The 24519-nt window shown below is 34.1% G+C and overlaps 1 pseudogene; it reads right to left on the reverse strand.

Annotated features, from left to right (window-relative positions):
• Positions 1-13348: 13348 nt before the first annotated feature.
• Positions 13349-14320, reverse strand: LOC136120193 (chromobox protein homolog 1 pseudogene; annotated as a pseudogene).
• Between the last annotated feature and the right edge of the window lie 10199 nt (positions 14321-24519).

The raw sequence follows: 24519 nt of genomic DNA on the forward strand, positions 1-24519 counted from the left end.
GATGATCCATTTCTTCCAATTCTTTTCATGGCTGAAAGTTCCTACCTGTGGAGCTCTCCAACAACAAATAATTTCAAAATCCCTCTGTAAACCACTCAGAATAATTATCAACACTAAGGCTTTGAATTCTCTCTGAGACATCCTGGGTCACAAAGAGTAAAAGCCCTACTAGCATTTACTACTTTTGGCATTACATTCAAAGTCTACAAATTGAAGAAACAGGCAGTGATTTATGTTTTTCTCATCTGCTCTTTGCATTACTAAATAAATTGAATATATTATGTGACATGTGGTAGGGAAAAGTGTATTCAACATGTCTAATTGTTTAGAATGAAAAAAAATTTTTTTGATAACCTCTGCTAGATTTGATGAAATAATAGCCTCTAAACTGCTGTGCAGGAGGCCAGGGGAGAGGTTTGTGCTGCTTCTGAGAAGGCACCACGTGGCAAGTGAGAAAAGAATGAAAATAAAAGATTTTGAGAGGTACTGAGTAACTTATGCCTTGAGGTGGGTGATGGGTCCTTTCAGAAACTTAATATCTGAAATACTTGGTGCGACAAGAACTCTTGTGAAAATTGGTTGAAGGGGTTTTGTGCATAATAAAGTGAGAGGAAGAGAAAAACTAATGGCAGCAGAAGCCAAATGTGCAGGTTAAGGTTCAGCTCATATTTAGATAACATATATTTGAAGAAAACTGATTTTGCAAGTTGAAATTGTTTTTCTTTAGTAGTAAATGAATTGCATGATCCTGATCTGAAGATAACACAGCTTTTAAGAGCAGCAAAAAAGGTTTTTTTGTTGTTGTTTGAAGAGTTCTTTCATTAAATTAAACAAATTAAATAGACTGAGCTGCAGCTCACTGTAGACCCCAGACTTCACAGGCTTCAGTATCAGATCTAAAATTTAAAATTATGGTAGGAAATACATGCTGGAAAGTAAAGAAAGCACATTCTCTTAAATTAAAATTAGTGTAGTAGATTGAATAATGGCCCCTCTAAAATGTCCATGTCCTAATTCTTGGAACCTGTGAATATGTTACTTTATAGGATTGTACAGATGTGATTAAATTAAGGATTTTGTGATGATGAGATTATCCTGGATTATCCAGATGGGTCCAACACAATTATTGATACATGGGTTCTTGTAAGAGGGAGGTTGGCAAGTCACAGTCAGACAAGAAGATGTGAAGATGGAAATAAAACTTGGAGAGGAGAGAAGATGCTATAGTGCTGGCTTTGAAGGTAGAGGAAGGGGCCACAAGCCAAGGAATGTGAGTGGCCTCTACAAGCTGGAAAAGGCAAGGAAATGGATTTTCTCTTAAACCTCCAGAAGGAACGCAGTCCTGTGGACACTTTGACTTTCAAACTTCTGACCTCCAGAAGAGTGAGATATAAATTTGCGTTAAAGTTTTAAGTCACTAAGTTTATGGTAATTTGTTACAGTAGCATAATACACATAATATTTTGAATCTTTGTAGAATAGTAAGAATTCATTACTGTGTGTGGTGCATCTTAGATTTCAAAATTTATTTGCTTTCCTCCCAAGGCTAGGTGTACCTGAATTATGCACCATTTAAATAAAGGGTTTTCTTACTACTTTAACATATTCCCTCCCCTCCAACACATATACCTTATTGGCATATCATTTTAGTGTTTCCCTTCCGGAAAAACTGAATCTTTTCCTAATTCCTATTTTTTGTTTTCTTCAGAACTACCATAGGTACTTCATCATTACTGCTACTGAGCATGGGTCTGTAGGAAGAATTATTTCTTTTTTTTTTTTTTTATGGACAAGCTAAATACAGGTTTATTGTATTCTAAAGGTCAGTGCACAATTATTGGGGTTACTAAATGACTTTAATTTTTTATGGGACTTTCAGAAACTTGTAGTATATGTTCAGTCTGCACGTGCTATAAAAATGATTTAACAATTGGCAATATTTCAAAAGTCTTAAAGAGAACAGTGCCTGGATAAAAAACACTGGTGAACTGTAAAATGTCTCATCAAGCCTAGGTTTCACCCAAGCTGTGAGGAGAAATTTCTAGGTTATAGAACAACTCTGTGATAGAAATAAATAGAAATCAAAGGAACAGTATATGTGGCTGTAACCTGCAGGGTGATTTTACTTCTGCCATTAGTCTGTCTTTAAATAAGTTGAAAATGTAACAGAGTAACTATACCACTATAATTTAATGTTCTACGCTGTATTGTTTATTGATAGAATACAGAAGTAACAAAATTATATTACTTCAAAACTTACTCTATAAAATTATTTCAATTTCTGCTAGCCTCTATCCATAATCTTATTTCTATTCAACAGCTTTTATTTATTGTTTACAGACTTCAGTACGAGTTCTATCCATAATTTTTCTCTTCAAGCCAAGAGATATCAACATTGAGTGGCAATTCAGACAATCCTAAAGACCCTTGGAACTACTCCACTACTGTTCTTAACATGTGTGCTTCCCTGTGACAGTGACTATAAAGAACCAAGTTTATAAAAGAGTCACATTTCAGCATCCAGAAAACATGCACAGATTGTTCAAGTGTCTAAGAAACTATTCGTAGTCCCTGTATGTCTATTTTTTCCCTCTGTGTTACATTCGATGTTTAATTTCTTTTGCTATTTCCTTATGAGGTGAAGTTTGATTTCATTTGTGCAACATTTAAATATTATGGCTTGGTATTTGATCAATAAATCATGTGTTTATTTCACTATTATATATTGACTATACATATATTTTATGTATATATAAACATATATGTGTGTGTTTATGTGTGTATACATATACATATATATGTTATATACATGTGTGTGTCATTAGCATTTTGTGCTCCAAGATAACTAAGTCCAAAGGCCATATGTTCATATAAGTAAACTCATAAATTTAAAATATATTACTTTTATTGATGAACCACAAGTCTATTAAAATATATATTGCAATAAGTTCTAAATAACATTCTCTAATGATTTCAATTATAGGACTTAAATTATATAATAAATACTAACAGTATTTTTTCTGCTACTCTGTCAGTAATTTAGAGATTATAAAAATCAAATATTCTAATTTGTTAGGACCAGAATCATGTTAGCAATCCACTACAAGCCAGTAAGTTCTCAGTAGCAAGAATAAACTCTGCCTTTTTTGACAGGAAGCAACCACAGTATTTACATTTTCCATCTCTTGGAGAGGTAAATGGAATTAGGCATATGCATTATTACTCAGTTTTATGGTATAAACCAAGGTAAAGGGGGTGATAGAGTTTATATGAGCAATTACACAAATACAAGTATGTATATCTGGTCATGAAAAAGAAACTGCTAATGAAAATATTCAAGAAAGGAAGAAATGATACTTTTTTGAACTTCATTCTTTTTAATTTGAAAATCATTTTATTTGCATCGCTACATTTAATATTTAACAACAGCCCTGTGAAGTAGATGTCATTATCTGACTTCATGGAGAGGTTAAATGCATCTTCTCAGTTCGCTGGACCAGTAATTGGAGAAGTATAGACTTTATTACACTGGTCCTAAGTGCAGTGTTCTTTCTGGCCTTATGCTTTCATGGAAACTGGATTCTACTTTTATTTGGACTTCCCTCCATATTAGCCACAACAGAACCCCAGGAATTGCCCCTTTTAGGTCTAAAATTAATTAGAGTAGGCCTATTGCAAAGTCAGGGGTCTAAATGTTTAGACACTATCCTTTCTCTTTTCAAAGTGTTTGTTGTCTCTTTCAAAGAATCTCTACTAGTGAATTCATTCCCTCTGTGTGTGTGTGTCTGTAACAAAATCAAATGAAACTGGACACAGCATTTCTTATTAGAATGGTTGGCTAAGGCTCAACTACAAAATCTCAACAGGTGTGCTTAGCCAAATTGTGTAGTAACTTCGATCATCATTAAAATGTCATCAGAAATTTCTCTATTCTATGCTGATTTGTTTGCTTGGATCCATGAAGATAAAGGCCTGAAATGCATCTGTTACAGGCAGATATGTAATTGCACTGAAAAATATTATATGAAATGTAATAGGAGAACATAGGAAACACAAAGAAGAAAAAAGTTGCTTTCAGTAAATGAAAAGTAAGTCTGAGAGAGTTTTGCTTTGTGTTGCAGAAGCTAGATGGCCTCTCATCATACCAATTTATTTGCCACACATACTCAGGCTAGCCTGTGTTTTCCAGCTTTTCTTGCAGTTGTCTGCAGCCACATAACAAGGTTCTGATGAGAGGTATGTAGATAGAAGTGATATGCACCACTTCTAGGTTTGGCCTGCAAAATCTCCCATGTCTGATCTTCCCTCTTTCCTCTTATATGCCAGCTGATTATGGATGGCCAGGGTGATCTTGGAAGATAAATTTGAAGAAGACAGAGAGCCCGTTTAGCTTTGGACCCTTAATGTCAAGTGAGGTAGGGTACCCTTCCCCTTCCCACCTAATAAAAACAGGATACATATGAACTAGAAATAAACTTTTAGTATGTAAAACCACCTAGATTTGACATTGTTTCTATTATAACAGTTTAGCCTACCTTAATTGCACATGTATCAAATTGGAATTACTGGATTTTATTCTTCTTTAAACAATCTATCTTTGGATTCCAAAATATCATATCCTTATTTTTCCCTCATATCTTCAGCCATAACTTCTTGGTTGAATGAAAAATCCTACTATACTTTCTGAATTTCAACTACTGGAGTGCCACAGTATTCAATCATTGAACAAAAACTCCCTAAGTGAGCTCATATTGCCAAAGCTTTAAATATCATCTATATGAGTTTGACTCCTGAATATTTATCTCAAGTTTTAATCTTTCTGCTAAACTCCAGATTCATATATTAACCTTTTATTAACCTTATCCACTTGGATGTTTGGTAGACTTCTCAAAATAATATATTCCAAAAAATTAAAGATAAGAAGAAAACATATCTGTCCTTCCATCCATCACTCCTACTCATATACCTACACCTGATCCATTACTCTCTGTTTCAGTAAATAATACCACAATTCATCCACTAATTCAGGGGAAAACCTCAGGAGCTCTTCTTGATTTATGTTTCCCTCACATCACATATCAACTCTTAGAAACTTGTGTTGCCTCATCCTTTAAAATTCATCCTGTAAATGAAACACACATACACACCATACATGCCAGATAAATATATGGGACAGTATCAACACTCTAGAAAGCTTCCTTGGGCTCTTTCTTATTCAATATCCTCCAGAAAAGATAATCATTATTTTGACTTTTACTACCTTTTGCCTGTATTTATTTTTTATGCATTTTAAACTTTATTGAGGTTTAAATTAATTGCACTAAACTGCATATATTTAAATTATACAATTTGATTAGATTTGACAAATATATATATATACTGTGGAATTATCACCTCAACTAAGATAACAAATATTTGAATAACCCAGTTTTGTCTGTTTTTTAACTCCAAATTAATAGACTCATGCAGTGTATACTTTTGGGGGGGCATCTGGTTTCTTTCATTCATTGTTATGTTTGTTAGATTCACACACACACCCCTTGCTGTGTCTAAGCTGTGTAGTATTCTACTGTGTGAATAAACCATGATGCATTTATACATTCTACCATTGTGAAATATTTAGACTGCTTTCTATAAATGGCTATTATGAGTAAAGTTGTAATTTACTTTCCTATATATGTCTTTTGGGGGGTGGACATATGAACTCAGTTCTCCTGGGAATATACCTAAAAGTGAAATTTTTACATCATGGTTAGCTATATATTCAGTTGTATTGAAATTGACACATAGTTTCCCAATGTTATTTTAATAATTTACACACTCACCAGCAACCTACCAGTTACTCCACACCCTTGTCAGCATTTGATATTGTAATTATTTTAAATCCTATCCATTCTAAAGGTTGTGCAGTATTATTTCATTTTAGTATTAGTTTGCTTTTTCATGATAGTTAATGATGTTTACACCTTTTCATATGCTTATTAGTCTCTTGAACATCCACTCTTATGAAGCATCTGTTATTATTTTTTGGATCATTTTTAGTTGATGCTTTTGTTTATTTGTATAGATTTCTAGTATTTATTTATATAAAAGAAGTGTAGAAAAATAAAAAGTTGGTATCAAAAGGAAAAGGTATTAGTAATATACTACATGGTTATGCAATATTAATCATTAATAATAAAATATTAGTATTTTATTATTAATACATTAGTTTAACCCCACTTGTGATATAATGATATTGGAAAGTGGTAGAGTGACAAGTGATATGAAAAAAGGCTAAGTCATTATCTACCATAACAAATAAGTAATGCCTAAAATTGATGAATCCAAGTACACTTATGCTATTTAGTAATGTAAAGACTAAAATTAAGAACTGAAATTGTTACTTATGGGGAACAGGATGGGGTGGTACAAAGGGGTGAAATAGATAATCACATGTATTTGGTTTTACTTTGTAAAGATTATATTAAGGTTGTATGTTTTTATCTGCTTTAAAAATTCAATTATATAAAAAATAAGAACTAGTTATAAGAAAATAACTGATATTATTCCAGTTTAATGATTTAGAAATACAGCATAAAAGTCCTCCAAGTAACATTTGATACCTGAGGGAAGACCCAAATGGTAGAGATGAGCTAGAACAAGAGCAATGATGAACAAAGATGAGAGGATTAGTGACTGGAATGTGCCTTCCTGAGTTCATGTTAAATAGTTAAATATGAAGGTAAATAGTTAATAAATAGTTAATATGAATGTAATCAGTACAGCCCAACTGAATCTTGTCACTTGGTTTATTTCTGAAAAGTTCTTGATCTGATATTGTTATTTTTGTTGTTATTACTATTTTATTTTAAAAGTTCCAGTTGGATGGGTTTCCTTTAATAAGACATTAATCATTAAGAAGAGTTCATTTTAGGATTCATAAAATTGTTACCAATTATTTTGAACTTTAGCTCATGTTTCTTAAAAAAAATTAAGCTGTTAAGCTGAGAAAAAATAACTTCATCTTTTTTCTTTTACTTATTTAATTTTACTATACAATTATATTTTGTTAAATCATGGAAACCTATTTCCTTGAGATAAATCAATATGTATAGTTATATATTCCACACTTACTCCTCAGACTAAATTTATGGCTAGACATTCCATATATTTATGTGAGAATCCATGTCCTTCTTAAAGCACTAAATCTGCAAAAGAGTTTTTTTAGTTTTCTTCTGTAAACTTGTCTCATTGTAAATGATTTTATTCTAGGTAATGTTTTTTTTCCAAGTGTCTGGAGGTTACAATTTTACTTTTTGGAGATAATATATTGCTAGATCATTAATGTCACTTAACTGTTAAGAACAACAGAAATCTAATTACACCTGTCTATAGTGATACTTTACTTTGGCACCATAAATATCACTAATCACTTAGTGCTATCATAAATATCACTAAGCACTCCCTTGAATCCTAATATCTTGCAATTATATTTTCCATTCCCAAATATATGTTCTCTAATGTGATCTAGATTATGTTCTAATTTAATTTGGTGATCTCAAAACCTGAAGAGAACACTAAAAATCTCATCAAGCTAATTCTATTAAGACTCAGCTTCTCTCCCTGATGCAACTTCCACCAAGGACCTACCACATAAATGATTAGGTCTCAGAAGGGAGCACCAGGCTACAGTTATTGCAAGGTTGTTGAACACACCAACCCTGGAGATATTCAAGTGAGAAAACTCAATTATAAACAGTTTCTTTGCCTATTTATCTTACACACGTACTGAACTTGCTTAGAGTTACAGAATCTTCATTCTTCCCTTAGGTGAAGAAACACAGGGATCGTGCTTAACTTCCTGTACTGCTTTCCATTCTATACTCTTCCTATACCAGATGGCTACTGACCAGATGACCAGGAGAAACATAAATTCCAATCTGTTATCATTGGGACTCATTTCAAGATAATGTCTCAGTAGTTACTGACTAGTAGTCAACACTAACTGTGCATTAGAACCACATGGGGGGCTTTTAAATTATATCACATCTTTTGCTGGAGCAAATACTTGAATAATTAAATAAGTTTGGGGATAGGGCTTCTATTCAGTATTGGTAGATTTTAGGCTGCAGTCAAGGGTGTGAACCATTGCAAAAACAGGTAAATTCCATTAGAATTAAGGGTCTGTCTTCAATACACTATCAAAACTAAATATATCCTACTTTTCATTCCTGTTTTCTTCCTCTCCACTCAATAAGCAAGCCTCTAGGATCATTCATGTTTTCTCACACTCTGTTCTTCACAATGTACATAACTCTGTTCCTCTTTCCTGAGTCACTATAGTTCCCATCCTCCCAAATTCTCCTATTAACTCTGGAATTATTAGTCAATGAGCAGTAAATTATCCTCCACCATCAACTCCTTCTTTGACTATATTTTGCTTTAAATGAAGTATGGCTGCCCATGTGGACACCATTTGGTCCATTGCCACACTTCATTTGCTGTGAAGTGAGTTTCTTGATTACTGCAAAGCTTTGTAGAATAACATGATGGTGGATGAGGCTTTCTGTAGGTCCATGGACAGTAGTTTTGACAGAAGTACTGTATGCAGGGAAGGCAAATCTGTGTGCAGAGTGTTTATTCCAGTAAGAACAAAGCACTGCCCCATCCTGCTGAAAGTGACCCAATGTAATCAACCAACCACTAGGTAACTGGTTGATTACCCCAGGAATGGTGCCATTTTTGGAACTCAGTGCTGGTCTCTGCTGCTGGCAGACAGGTCACTTAGCAGTGACTGTTGCCAGGTTGGCTTGGTGAGTGAAACTCAATGTCACTGAGCCCGCCCATTCATTTCCTCTATCTCTGTTACCATGGCCACTTTGCTCATAAGCCCATTGGACAATCACAGGAGAAGGTGGTGAAAGAGGCTGGAAAGATAAGTAGCTACTCCAAACATGTTGGTAAGATAATTCCATGTCAGACATTTAGAAACAAATTTGACAAAAATTCAGTGGCTTTCCACCTCAGTGAAATTTCTAGATGTCCTGTGGTGTGAGGCATGTCAATATATTCTTTTGAAAGTGAAGGATAAGTGGTTGTATTTATCCTACAAATAAAAAGAGGGGTATGATACCTCATGGGCCCTTTTGAATTTGGAGACAACATATTTCTTATTTGGGTATGCTTCACTGGCCCATTTCTTGAGTGACCCAAAAAGCTGGTAGCTTTTGGTGGGACCTGGAATAAGAGAAGTTTCTGCAACAGGTCCAGGATGCTGTTTCCAGATATTCTACCACTTGACGCCATATGATCCAGAAGATTCAGTGATGCTTGTAGTGTCAGTGGCAAATAAGATGTTGTTTGGTGCCTCTGGCTGGCCTCTATAAATAAATCATAGTTCAGACCCTTAGGATTTTGGAGGAAAGCCCTGCCATCCTCTGTCAATACCTATTCTTTTTTGAGAAACAGTTCTTGGATTGCTATTGGGCTTCAGTAGATGCTGGATGCTTAACTCTGGGCCACCAAGTTACCATGCAATGTGAACTTTCCATCACAAACTGGATGTTGTCTGATGTACTAAGTTATTAAACTGAGTGTGCCCATCAGCTGTCCATTATCAAATGTGAAGGCACATGTAAGTTACATGAAATAGTGGCTCAAATGCCCGTGGCCCCTATTTTGCTATATTATCCTGTCTGTCCAGCTAGTACCCATGGTCTCATAAGTTCTCTACAACAAGTTGACTGAAGAAAACAAAATTTAGATCCGGTTAATATGAAGACACCATCTGAAAGTGGACAGCTGCAGTCCTATAGCCCTCTTCTGGATCATCACTGAAGACAACAGTGATGGGAAATCCTTCCACTGGGCTGAACTTTGAGTAGCGTACTTGGTTGTTCATTTTGCCTATAAGGGGACAGCCAGAACCATAAGTCTATATTGATCCATGAGCTATGGCCAATGATTTGGCTGGATAGTCAGGGACTTGGAAGGAATATCATTGGAAAACTGGTGACGAGGTGATCTGGAAAGAGATATGTGGATAGACCTGTCTGGATGGGCAAAGAAGGTGAAGCTATTTGTGTCCTATATAAATGCTCATCAAAGGATTTTAATAATCAGGTGGATATATATGGAGGGGGGCTTTAGCTACGCAAGTCTGAAATCTTTACAGCAGGCTGTCAGAAAGGTAAGACTGAAAAATGTCTGGCAGGAGCTGACACTGACACTTTAATCCCACACAGGTGGGATTTCTTCTTCCTTGGGGAAACCTCAGTTCTGCTCTTAAGGCCTTTCAACTGATTGGATCAGGCCCACCCAGATTATCAAGGATAATTTCTTAAAGTCAACTAATTGTAGATGTTAATTACATCTACAAAATGCCTTCACAGCAATACCTAGAATAGCTGTGATATCTAGATTAGTGTGATACCTAGGTTGATTAACTGGGGATTATAGCCTAACCAAGTTGACACATAAAACTGACCATTAGAACTACCTTAAAATAAGTAAGGAAATGTGATGATTATTACAAAATTCATTTTTGGACTAATAGAGAAAAGTTAATCATTTGAAATTATCCTGCAACAATTACTTTTATATTGTACTGTAGCAATTTTGCAATAGCGATAAAAAGAAACTATACATTTAGAACATTCTACAAACTTTTATGTATAAAAATGTCCACTAATTTAGAAAATTATGTGGGAAAAAAGGTGGACAAAACTTATAGGGCACATACCAGCATAAAATTAAAGTAAATTGTATATCAAACTCTATGATTTTCATCGGGCCAAAAAATATGTTTTGTAGTACAATGTTGTACGTAGGCATTTAGGAGGAATGATTTATTATGAGTCCCTTACCAGCCTTTTTTTCTTCTCCCGTAATTTTTTTTTCTTTTGAAGTAGTATAACATTAAAAAGAAAATTGATATTAAAAGTTGGCATATTATTCCATAACCCTAAAATAGCAATCACTTGATTTCTATTTATTACATTGCAGCTTTTTTTTTTCTGCATGCATCTATATTTTATGTAGTTGAAATTTTATATCCCCATCCTAATTATATCACAAGGCATATAATTGGAACAGCCTATCAGATGACTGGAGGAATGATAATGTTCTCAGTTTTGAATCACAGAAATAAATTACCAATATAATGGCGACAGATTTATTCTTACAAGAAATAATGAAGGAAGGTGAATAAACAAAGAGATTTTTAGGCAGAAATGAAGTAAGTTGAAGAAGTTCACACTGGGACACTTTAAACTGTCTCAATCATCTTGTTAGAACTGGTGTGAAGGGAATTCCTCACCTAAGGAACACCATTAATATAGACTGTTGAGGGCTGGAGAAGTTGGAAGAAATAAAACATGTATTTGACTCAATTTTTTTCAGGAGATTACATTATTTTGCTGAGGTAGCAAAACATATAACTATGGACAGATGAAAATAACATATCATACTTGTGACAGTTGTGTTATCTGGATGCCTGTATTCAAATTCTGATGCAAACACTTACTTAATAAATTATATTAGATAATACATGTTTTTCCAAAAGCCAGTTTTATTATCCGAACAATGGAATAATAAAAGTTTCTTATAATATCATTAATGCTTTATCTAAATCTTTTAAGGAAATCCACAGGGTAGGTCTAATTATTATTCTCATTAGAGATTAGAAAGCCAGTAATCCCAGAGAGGATGAATAATGTGACCAAGTTTGTAAGTTGGGGTTTGAATACTGCCTATTTTGAGGGTCAAGCTCTTATCTACTATACTATATTACCCTTGACTATTATACTAAACTATATTATCCTTGACTATATGGTTGCTTGAGGGTCATATGCAGTAAATGAAATCATTTTATAAATAGTAAATTTCTGTAATATTAGTTATTTTCCACTGATACACAGTCTTAATGGTTATTATTTGAAAGGCTTACATAATATTTTTATTAGATTGGCATTTCAAAATTTAAATAGCCATAACATTACTATAGTCATTGTTTCATTTTTTAAAAATAAATCTACAGTTTTATTAAGACAAAAACTGACAGTGTTGGTATGAAGTTTAACATTTAAACAAAAGTTTTCACAGAAATCTAACACATGCCTAAAAAGATTTTACAGTGGAGTTCTAGATGCAGGTCTAGACGATGTCAAGAAATGATGGATCTCATGATTCAAGACAGTGTTTTGGGTTTTAGTTAATTCTTAGGATTAAAAAAATTTGTTTTGTTTTAAAGTGAACCACTGCCCCAGTATGAAAATTTAATCTTCTCCTGAGACCAGGGCTTCTGAAATCATTCAACTCTTGAAGTGATTCAGTGAACTTGTACTGTCAGTGACTGAACCCTGCCACCAATGGTTTCAAAGTTCAAAAAACAGAGGCTCCAAGAGTTTTCCACCTGAAGAGCACTGGCCCTTGTCTTTCCCTACTCTCTCATCTCCTATACCACCATCTGCCCTTCCTCAAATACTTCAGCCAGTGGCTTGGGTGGAGAAGCTGATATTTATAACTTCATAATTGGAAAAGAAAGGGTCTTCTTGTCAATTTCAATAATTAGCACCTCTAAGACAGGATGATCTGCCTGTGTATACACTCCAATAAGACTGTTCCTCCTCAACCAGTTTCCACCCCCCAAATGGCAGCTTTGGTAACTTCTTAACTGGCTTGGTCCTTTTTCAGGAACAGCATTAAGCTCAGGCAGGGAACACCTTGGCTTCTAAGTTTCAGGCATTCACAGCTTTTAAACAGTCTCTCACAGTTCTCATTTAGGTTGCCAATGACATTCTTTGAAAGGATAAAATATTCTGGACACAGAACCGAATCATCATTAGTTGTTCTTTCCTTTGTTTCACCATTTCTGCCATCAGGCCCAAAATTTTAACAAAATTGATCCTAACCCATCTCCATTCTTTCCCACCCCATCCCTCCCACCCCAAATAATACACCAATAATAGCCAACCACTACATACATGCTACGCTGTAAAAATGTAGACTTAACACTATTGGGAAGAAGGCTGTGGGTTGTGGAGATGCTCTTTGAAGATCTACAGTATTTTTTGCTTTCCCACATCCCATTCTGCAAGTTTTGTCCTTCATAGAAGGCCCTTTGCTTTTCTCAGCAAAGTTCAGAATGGGTTGCCTTGAAACACTGACCCTCCTTCCCCTCCACCAGGATGGGTGTGCAAACTATACAGCAAGGAACAGCTTTAAAGCACTTGGGCTGCTGTAGGGCACAGAAGATGTCAATGGACATCTTTTCAAGCCACCTTTATGGTGTCAAGACAAGTAGAACTCCTTCTTTCCCCACTTGAAGCCCACAGTCAGATGTGACAGAGATTGGTACTCAGGGGAGTTAATTCTTGTCATCTTTTTTGTCATCATCCTCTGAGGGGTAGGAATGCCACGTCAGCCTTTCCTCATAGAAGGTTATGACAATCTGTGGGCACTTGACATTGGCAGGGACCAGGTCAGCCTCATCAGAGTTTTTCCATTTCATCAGGAACACAAGTTCTCCACTGGAGTCTGTAGCTCCAATAATCCCCTCCGGTTCCAAACCCTGGGCAAAGCCTAGGGGCTTTTCTGTCTCTTCTTTCTTCTTCTTTGGTTTGCTCTCCTCCCCCTTATCTTCCAAATCAGGATCAGCTTTGCGCTTGCCTCCCTCTGATTTATGTCTCGTGTGTTGTTTTCTGACAGCAGGAATTCGGCAATGAGGTCGGGGCAGTCCAGGTTTTCTTCTGGCTCCCATGTGTCGTCCTCATCTGAGAACCCCGCCCACTTTAAGAGGTACTCCACTTTGCCTTTTACCACCCGACAGTCGAGAACTTTTTCCACCACATATTCTTCTTCTAGCACCTCCTCCACTTCTTGTTTTGTTTTTCCCCATAGTGCCCACCAGCTTTCTGGTATAAAGGGTGATGCTTTTCAGGGTGGCATCCACGAGTCCGAGAAGAATTGGTGTCGCGCTACTGGCGTGTTTTGTCGGGCCGGCCCGGGGGAGTGACAACCAGGAAAGCAACAAGCCGGTTGACCGCGGTTGAGCCCCTCACTGAAGCGGCGTACCGCAGGCCCCGGCTAACCGCCTTCCCCCATTGTTTCATTTTTTTTGCTAGGTTTTTAGATATTTATCATTAGAGATTGTTTAATTATTATACATGTGTATTTTTAAAAGCTTTAGTTCCTTTTGTTCTTTAGGTAAATTATTTCAAATCAATTTCAATATCAAAAAATAGAAATATGATTTTCCTTCATACATACTGCCAGACTATTCTCAAAAATAGCTACAAATATTTACATTACCTCCTGTATTTAAATGTGCTGGCTTCATCTCATAAACATTGTATACTACATAATTTTTAATATATTGTTTTAAAGAAGAGCTATATTCTAAGCCCGCTTTGTTTTAATTTCCTTGATTATTACTGCATATTTAATTACATTATATGTTTATGGTATGTTTTGTCAGGTCATACTTATGCAAATACACCTATGTCATTATAGATGTTAACCTCATATTTGAGGTTAAAATATTTGATGACAGTTGTTTCTTTTAATTTTCTTCTTTTTCATTTTGCAAAAAATTAAAGTTTTTATTTGTAGCTGCCAATACTTTTTGTGTAGTTCATTTAATTGCATCAAGTTAGAATATTATCACCAGTATGACAATTATTCCATTATTTTTTACAGTTAATTTGTTAGTCCACTTGGACTTTCCTGTTACTTGTTATATTTTATAACCATGCAATTCATGATCCAATTTGTCATGTATATTTATACCTTTCCAGATTGAGATATGTTATGGGAAACCATGCAAAATTTTCCTCCCCCTAAATGTGGACATTTGATACTCTTTCTCTTTATTGTACTATATTATACTGTTTATTCTTGCTTGCTTTTTTTGCATTTACTTAATTTTACTGGCTTCAGATCAACACACTTAGTATGGTTTTAACATCCTTAAAACTGATCCTGGTTCTGCTTATTTGTACAAACTCAAAAATTGGGGGGCCTAATCAAATGGGAAAAGAGCCTAAAGAAATGGAATATGATGTTTACTTTCTCTTCCTTTATTGCTTTTATGGGAGGTATGTGAATTCATGAGTCCTTTGAGTGTTGGCAGCTGACAAAGGCCTGTGTTCTCTTGGCTCAGTAAGGTAAAGGATGGCTAACAAGGTGGAAAATGGCTGGAAGAAGAGAGTGGGATAAACTCACATTTGAATGAGAAACCAGAATACCTATATACTGATTTAGACAGCTTTAAGGAAAATGATTTTCAACTATTTTAAAATGACCCCAGAGTTTGAGAAATTGGACATTGTTCAAACTAACAATGTTTACTCTTTGAATGACAAGAAAATGAAAAGGCAAGCCACAGAACTGGAGAAAATATCTGAAATGCTAAATCTGACAAAGGACTTGCTTCTAGAATATAGAAAGTCTTCTTGTAGCTCAACAGTAAGAAAACAATCAACCACATTTGAAAATGGGCAAAATATTTAAGATACTTCACAAAAGAATATATATATATACATATATTCTTATATATATATATAGTTGTCCAATAAGCACCTGAAAAAATGTTAGATATCACTAGATATCAGAGAAATGCAGATTAAAAGCACAATGAGATACCATTACACACCCATGATAATGGAGGAAAGTGAAGAGTCTGACAGTACAAAGCGTTGATGAGGATTTGGAGCAACTGGAAATCTCATACCCTGTTGATGACAATGTAAAATGGTATAATAATTTTAAAAGTTTACTTAGCAACACCTTAAAATCTTAAACATATACCTAACTTTAGCCATTCACTTACGTATTTACCAAAGATAATAAAAAACTTCTGTTAATGCAAAGATAAGTTCATGAATGAACATAGCTGCTGTAAACAAAATAGCTCAAAGTTAGAAACAAATCAAATATCCATTAATGAAAAACTTACTTGCAATTTATTGTATCTCAGTAAAGTTGATTTAAAAATGTCCTAGAACACATTCTAGTTTGTTCTGAATGAAAGTGATGTGAGAGCCAAGCTTAACTCATATTCCAGCAAAAATGAAAAAGAAGGTGAACACTGTTTTCTTTTCCTCTGAGTTTCTCCTTTTAAAATACTTTATAATACAATGCCAAAGGTACATGTATAATAGTCTTCCTGCCTATATTTAGACCACATACATGACGAAATAAGTAAAAACTTGTCTAAATGCATTTGAGTCTTTGTTTGCCTGATTCAGTACTTGGACTTAGTTTAATCATATCCCAACATGTAGCTACGCAAGAAGCTCTAAAAACTCAATTCACATGTGAGATCATATCCATGCCCAAGCTACAAAGAGCTGAAATCACTGAAATGTCAATGTACCTACATCTGCATAACTTGTTTTCATGCACAGTGAGATTCCTATTAAATCCTTCTTCTAAAAGAAGTTAGATTTTGGCACAATTCCCTGCTGCTTTTTCATATGGCTCACTTTTCTTTACCATTATATTTGAAACTGCATCATTACGATTGCAGAACATGAACTTATGATATGTGATGATGCTTTGAGGTAGAAGCAACGCAAATGAGAGTTGAAAGCCATAATACTTCCTTATCCTTATCTTCTGTTTGGGGGCTGAATATATTCTTTCTCTTTTCCCGTCCATTTGCATGTGGCTATAAAGACCTCTGTGTTTTGGGCTTGGATCTTTATTTTCTTCTATTATAATTGGAAATACTATATTTTCATTTCTATTTCACTTCTAAGGCTTCTACTGCTGTAAAAATTCAGAGTTAAATCTCAGGTTGTATACAGAGTTTTTTCACAGACAACAGAATGAAATAATGTAAGTATTTTACATGACAAATAGCAATTTCCTTACAGCTTTCTTGAGAGGACTGTGAATTTCTCTAAAGGGAGAAATACTAGAGAAAATTTCAATAAAGGCCATATCGGAAAATAAAATCGATATCTATAATAAATCACCTTTAGTACTCTAGCACCAAACAATGTCTTGACTAAAGCTGGAAGGAATATTACCAGAGTGCTCCAGTGTATAATAATTTTGGTATTTTTCCTCTATATATAGTACTAAAATCCTACTAGTATTTGAAGTTGTACTCTATATATTTCCTTTTGTAAAAGATAATGTGGTCTGAGATTTTAAAAAGTCAAATAAGCAAGATTTTATTTTCTTTTCACTGACTAAAATAAAACAACAAAAAAAAGAATAATAAATTTATTAGCTAATTGATTGGCATGAAAACAACTTCCATAACATAATTATTTTAAGTCTTCATGTATCAAATTAGTAGAAGCACAACTTTCTCAATGTATAGCTTTTAGAATAGCTAACATATATTAAGTGCTTACCATAGAAACATACTTTTAGTTAGCAATTACTACTACTTGGCATTTTTATAATCTAATAGGGAATAAATCTGTTTTTATAAACTAAAGGAATTGAACATCTGTGAAGGACATGTAGACTGGATTGTTATCAATTATAGTATAATCTAAATCAATACTGAATCAGATAACTCCACATTGCTATAACCAATATCATTTATAGATGTAGAAATTGAAGCTTAAAGAGAGTAATTAACTTGGACAAGCTCACAGAGTACTTAAGTGGCAGACTAGAATTGAAATCCTGGCCTATCTGACTCCAGGACTCAGGACCTTTGGTTGCTAATTTTATATCCAAAGCTTAATTTGTCTCTGGAAATTACATCTATGCTCACAAAGGTATTAATTTTGTTCTTCATCTTTAACAATGTGTGTTTCATCTTTCAGGTCATGGGCTACCTTTGTTATTTAAACAACATAACAATAACAATGATATACCCACATCATTTTTTATTAGAATCTGTGCTGAATGTTTCTTTTTTGTTTGTTTTTTTTTTTTGCGGTACGCGGGCCTTTCACTGTTGTGGCCTCTCCCATTGCGGAGCACAGACACGCAGGCTCAGCGACCATGGCTCATGGGCCCAGCCACTCCACAGCATGTGGGATCTTTCCAGACCGGGGCACGGACCCGTATCCCCTGCATCGGCAGGTGGACTCAACCACTGGAAGCCCTGTGCTGAATGTTTTAAAGAAATTATTTTATTCTGTACTAAAAGCTACCTTACTATTTTCATTTTTTTAAAAAAGATAACCAACATTTAGAGAGGTGAAAGTCCCAGAACAATGTTACACAAGAAGAATGGTTTTAGAGCTGGGATACAAATCAAGTTCATGTTATGTAAAGTTCAAACAGGCTTTCAACGACTAAGGCTTCATTGCCTCAGAGAGTGACCCACTGAAATGGTTTGTCCCAACTTCTCCTTCTCAGTTGCTCAGATGAGACTTCCTTTTCAGTCTAATGATACATGTTCTTATTTCTGCAACAACAGTATATCCAAATACATGTCTGAAATTTTGTTAATGAGAGGCTATATAACATAGCTGTAAAGAGTATGGGTCAGGTCAGGAGCAGACAGACTTGGGGTGAGTCCCATCTACCACACTAGCAAATTAATTCACTAGAGGTAGTACAATTGGCTTGTCTAGTTTCCACCATGATTCTCTATTTCCTTCCACCCCTCATTTACTTATTTCCCATATGTATTTCTCTTACTTTCTTCCAAGGACAACAACTTCTAGACCTTTAGACACTTGACCTTGGAGCTAATGAAATATTCATTGATTATATTAATTCTAATTTACCTATAACAATGGGTATCATTTACAGAGTACTTGCAATTTGCCAGGCTCTGTGCTGAGCGCATGTTCTTCAATATTTGGTATTATCCTACCAAACACTTTAACAGGCAGGTACAATTATCGTTCTCATTTTTTAGATGAGGAAACTCAGGCCTCAATATATTAGTTTTTCCAAGGTCTCACAGCTTCTATGTGGTGGGGTCTATATTTAACTTGAGATCCTCTGAGTCTTCATTTTTAATGACTACAAACTACACAATGCTCAATGTTCTCATTTATATGTTATATTCTACAAAAGCTTGGATTTACAGTCTGGGATAGTTCTATTTATTTTTAGATTCTATACTTAAGATTTTATCATTCAAATATTCTGGCAGTTCAGCTAGTGAGAGAACAGAGTTCTGTTTGAACATTTAGGATGATACAGAGAAGGCCATTTTACTTAGGGGAAGCCTTGGAATTCTTCCAGGTATTTATCACCTTTTCCTGACCTACAGAAGAAAAGTGACTAATTCAGTTACCTACATTTTTTACCTTTGTCTGATTTGCTTGCTGAAATTTAGAGCTAGTCCATTCTGATAGCAAGACAGGCCATACATAGCAAAATCAATTTTCAAATAGTATTCTCCTGTTTGGCTAATATTGTAACTATTTGATTCAATGAAAAAATTAAGTACATAATGTTCTAGGAGGTTGAAAATATAATTAATATACATATGGCTAAACAAAAATTATTAAGTACACCCTAATGTATTTTCTTCATTTGTCACTTGACATTTACAAGGGTCAGATAAGTACACTGATGTTGCCATTTCCATGTTTTCCTCCAATATTACACATAGATTTCAGAAACTGAATTCATAATATTTATCTGTAACAGACATTAAAAAAGAAATCCTTTAAGAAATCTCTTCTCAGGAGAGTTAGTAACTATTTTATCTTATTTAAATGCAAGTTACATGTCTGAAAGCACCACCAATATGAAGCAGATTTAACTTCACTGACATTACAGGTCACCTACAGACATTCAGTTTTGTGTGTAAAAGCTAAAGATGAGATAATTCATTCAAAGGTGTATGTTTGGAAAAGAGCCCAGGTAAGATGCCTATAAATTAAACATTTGGCAAATTTCCTTAGATAAATGGAAAATGTCATTTTGGAAGTTTGGTTTGGTGGATTTTAACAGCTGCACTATAAACTGTAATTGCAATTTAAACAACTTTTGATGCCACTCTAGAAAGATCTTAACCTATTTAACCTGCCACCCCTCAGTGCTTGCAAGTAAGACACAGATATAATTTTATGAACTGCTGGAGAATTTTCCCCAATTATTATTTGACTCCACAGTCATTGTTACATGTAACTCACTCAAAAGTTAACTATGATCCATAGGTCTGTGAAAAAAAAAAAAACAACTTAATACTTGAATGTATGAGTCTAAATTCCAAAGGTACTTACAGAAGAAAAAGCAAATAAATATATTTGATCACTAAAAAGTTAATCTTTTCAGACTAATATTCTATGCCTATTGTTTAGAAACTCTGAAGGCAGCATGTATTTTCAGGATCAATTTTGTCTACATGAAAATAGTATGTTATTCAGTAGTATTATATGAGTTATAACTTTTGGAAAAATAAAGTTTGTAATAATTATATTTCTTTTTCATTAGGAAATTAAAAAGCATTCTTTTGGAAAGAATAGAGTAAATCTCATTCAAAAGTGTGAAAGCCAAAATAAATATAAACAATGCATGCCAATTTTTAAACTATACCATAAATAACATTTCAAATGTGTCAAAAAATCATAGACATAGAAATTTTAAAACACATATTGGATTACTCAGTGGGATAGGAAAATATAAAAGTAGTAGGCCCTTATGCCGTTATTTGGCAGTTTGCGTAATCTCAAAATTTTTAACTATCTTAATAACTTAAATTATACTATTACAGTCTCTTTTCTTCTGTTAACTTTACTTGAGGTTATATTTTTCCTTAAAAAAAAACTTGGCCATATATAGATAGCAGAGTGTTTATCTTTTGAAAAAAAATTTTTTTTCAAAAGAAAAATACTTTGGTCGCATTTTCCAAAACATTGAATTTTATGTTAGTTTGAGGTATGCTCCATCTGAATTACAATAGATAATTAGTGTGGAATACTGAGCTAAAACTGTTTGGAAAAAATACAAATATAATGAATACCAAAGAAATTCAGTAAATTTTTTCTGTCATAAAGAAATATATAACAAATAAATTCATTATTTAATAGATGTTTTTTGAGCCAAATATTAACACCCAATATAAAGTTTTCTTGTTCAATAATGAATTTACATTTCTAAGTGGATGATACATATAACAAAATAATGTTCAACAAAATCATTTTCCTTTCTTATTTAAAATTTCTAATGTTGAAAATTAAAGTATCATGCATATTTTCTTCAATCTTCATTTATACTTATAATATTTTCCTTAGATTAGTAAAGACTAAAGAGTGAAATTTAGAAAAGACACTGAAAATCTTTACTGTATTGTTATATACCTTCAATAGTTACTTAGTGAGAGCACATACAATTAATACTCTTTGTTACAAAAATGCCAAAATGGGACATGCTTCATAATAATAATGACTTTCATTTTACCATGATTGTCTACATTATCCTTTTCATTATTTATTTTAAAAATAAAAATTAAAAGTCTAACATTTGCATTAAACTTTAGTGTTTTAAGTGTTTCCACAGAAGTTATTACTTTATTTACATTATTATAATACTTTCACTAGTAATTCTTATCTTAGTTTAACACATGGGGAAATCGAGTCTCAAAAATTTCATTCAAATATTAGTAAAAATGATCTGGAACTAAAATCTTGACCATCCAACTTTAATTCCTTGATCTCTTTTATTATTCCACTGAAGGGTGGCAGAATATGTCACACCAAAATACATCACTCTGGCATGATTATTTTGATTTAAAGGCACTTGAAAAGCAGCAGGTGCAAGAAAAGCACTCTGACCCCCCTTTTGCTTCTTGAGAGCAGGAGATAAAACTCCCATGTGAAATATGTCCTCCCTGTACCAGAAGGAAAGAAACATTCTTATTACCAGGGACAGGGAGTCCAGGCTTAGGGAATTCTGTACATACATTATTAAAATGACTTTTATCTTCCTTTCGTCTCTACATATATTTTACTTTTCCACAATTGCTTCTCTTTGTTCAGCATCATATATAGCACTTAGGTTTTGCCAATCCTTTGGGAGACTCCTAGGCCACATAAAACTTATAAGAAATAAAATTGAATGCTTTTCTTTTGTTAATCTGCCTTTTGTTACAGATCCCCAGATGAAACCTAAGATGGGTAGAGGAAATATTTTTTCTTCCCCTACACAACTCAAGACATCTTTTCAAAAGATGCTTACTCAATTGATTATTCTCCCTGATTAGATCTCCTTAGAAGACCAATAAAACCATAAACAGAGTTTAAATTGAATTAGTTCTGTGTATGGAAGAGGGATTTAGATAATTAAAGTTAATAAATTATGACAGGCAAAAATAAACACAAGCACATACAATTTCACTAGTGCCACTAAGGACCATATTAGCTATCTGACAAAAGTCACATATGCATATTACATATGTAAATAGGTAAAATGACAGCACAATATATATGAATCATGCCACTTAAATCTTAAGTCCTATGAATGCAATTATTCATTAAAGGGAGAAATAATTTTAGTTTAGGAAAGCAGGAAACAACGACTTACAGAAAAATAGAGAAAGAAACCCAAATATTCTTCACAACTCAAAGCTCTCAGCTTGTGTAGGGACTTAAGTTTAAGCCTGGTGCTGACTCTCTGGTGCATTCTGAAGGGATGAGCCAAACCCTTAGAGATGTTACATTTTTGACATTTCATTAGCTACAGAGCTTTCCTTTTTTTCCAGTAGAGCCAAGTAAGCATTACAGATCCCATGACTCTTTTCAAAATGAGTCAGAGGTGGCACAGGTGCCTTAGTCAAATAATTCCTTTGCCAATAACATAACTTCTAATTAGATGTGGCATAAAAATTTCTTATGGAATATAGAAAAGACTGAACCATGCTTTTTCTCCCAGAATTAGATGAAAATTAAAAGTTTTTGAAGTTTATTTCAAGACAAGTGATTACCTTTTTTCATTCCCTTTGTGTCATTTATCTTTGCCTACTGCAGCTGCATTGGAGGCTTACCTGGTGGTGCCATGGAATGTTCCCATAACTCTTAAGGTTCTGTGACCTTTTCCATACTCAGTGAGATCTTGTGCTGAGTTCACTTAGAACTCCAGAGAATATAAAATTAATTTTTTTTAGATACTTATCAGTGAGTGTGCCAAACAGGGCCCTTAGAGACTAACAGCCTGCCTGGACCACTTCCAATTATTAATGGTCCCTGGTAATTTGAAAGAAAATGAAGTGTGAAAACAAAGTTACAAAAATTTTAATATTTTATATTTAACTAACATGTAGTTAAACATAAACATACAAAATACAATGACTTAAATGTAACCACATTACATTTGAGGTTCTTCTTGAATATGAGACTTAGGCCAAATGGACTTTCTGGTCTCTCAATAAATTAGCCTTGATATGAAACTCCTAAAATACTCAAGGGTATGGAAAACCACAAAGTGTAGCTCCTATAAATGAGTATTTTTTTAAAAGAACACTCATTTAAATTCAGGTAGTACAGTGTGAAACTAACAGCAGAAACTCTGTAGTCAGAGTCAGAGTGACGAACGTGATTATTGGCTCTGCTATTTACTAGCTGTGTGAACTTGTGTTTTGTTTCCTCTCTTGTATAATGGAAATAATATTACTTATTTCATAAGGTTAATGATTTAATATTCACAAAGCGCTTAGTAGAATTCCTTGGCATATATATTTGTTGTTGTTGTTAAATAAATAAAACAAAAAAGGTAGCATTGTATATTATGTTCGTCAGTGTCTATATTAAACACTCCCAAAGTTTCAGTGGCTCAAGTTAATGTGATTTATTTATCACAGTCCCATGTGAGTTTGGAGGCTCTACTGAAAAATCCTATTCTGTAGTTAAACAGGGACCCAGGCTACTTAATTTTGTGGGTCTCTCATCCTTACGTAAGTCCCAGGTATCTTCTGCATCAACTGGCCAACAGGTAAATGAAAAGAGTGTGTAGAGGTTGGCTTAGGATGTTTTATGAGAGGTGCATAATTTTACCCACGTCCCACCAGCCAGTCCTGAATGACATGACCCTGACCAAGAAGAACAAAGGCTGCAAACTGTAGTCTTTCTGTATACCCAGGACAAGGAAACAGGGTTGATTTTCATCTGATGAACCAGGAACATACATGATAACGGTCACATTAAGATTTTACCTACCTTAAAAGAGCTTGAAAAAACAGCACAATGGTACTTAACATTCATAAGGAATCTCAATTGAATTGGTGGCTTCCACATTCTTTTTTTTTTTCCAATAAAGATGTGGAAGTCAGTCATATAAAGATGGATAAGAGTGGCAATTATTTATCTTTTAAATCCACTGGAAATTATTGTTAGGTTGACCATGTAAAATGAACTATATCTAGTGTATTTTTGAAATCTGTTTTTCCTTTGGACAGACCTGGTTCCTTTCCTTTCCCCTCTGTTTGTTTTATGACCCTAAAAACCAATTTTCTCTAAAGGTCATTTTACCTCTAAATATTTCTTAAATCCATCTACTTCTTTCCACCTATTTGGCATAACTTGAGATCAAATTATCATTTTTCTTGCCTGGACCATTGCATTGGCTTCTGAACTGATCACCTCACATCTACCTTTGTCTGCTTCCAAT

This window comes from Phocoena phocoena, chromosome 3 (genome assembly GCF_963924675.1).
Source record: "Phocoena phocoena chromosome 3, mPhoPho1.1, whole genome shotgun sequence".
In the NCBI taxonomy this organism is placed as follows: domain Eukaryota; kingdom Metazoa; phylum Chordata; class Mammalia; order Artiodactyla; family Phocoenidae; genus Phocoena; species Phocoena phocoena.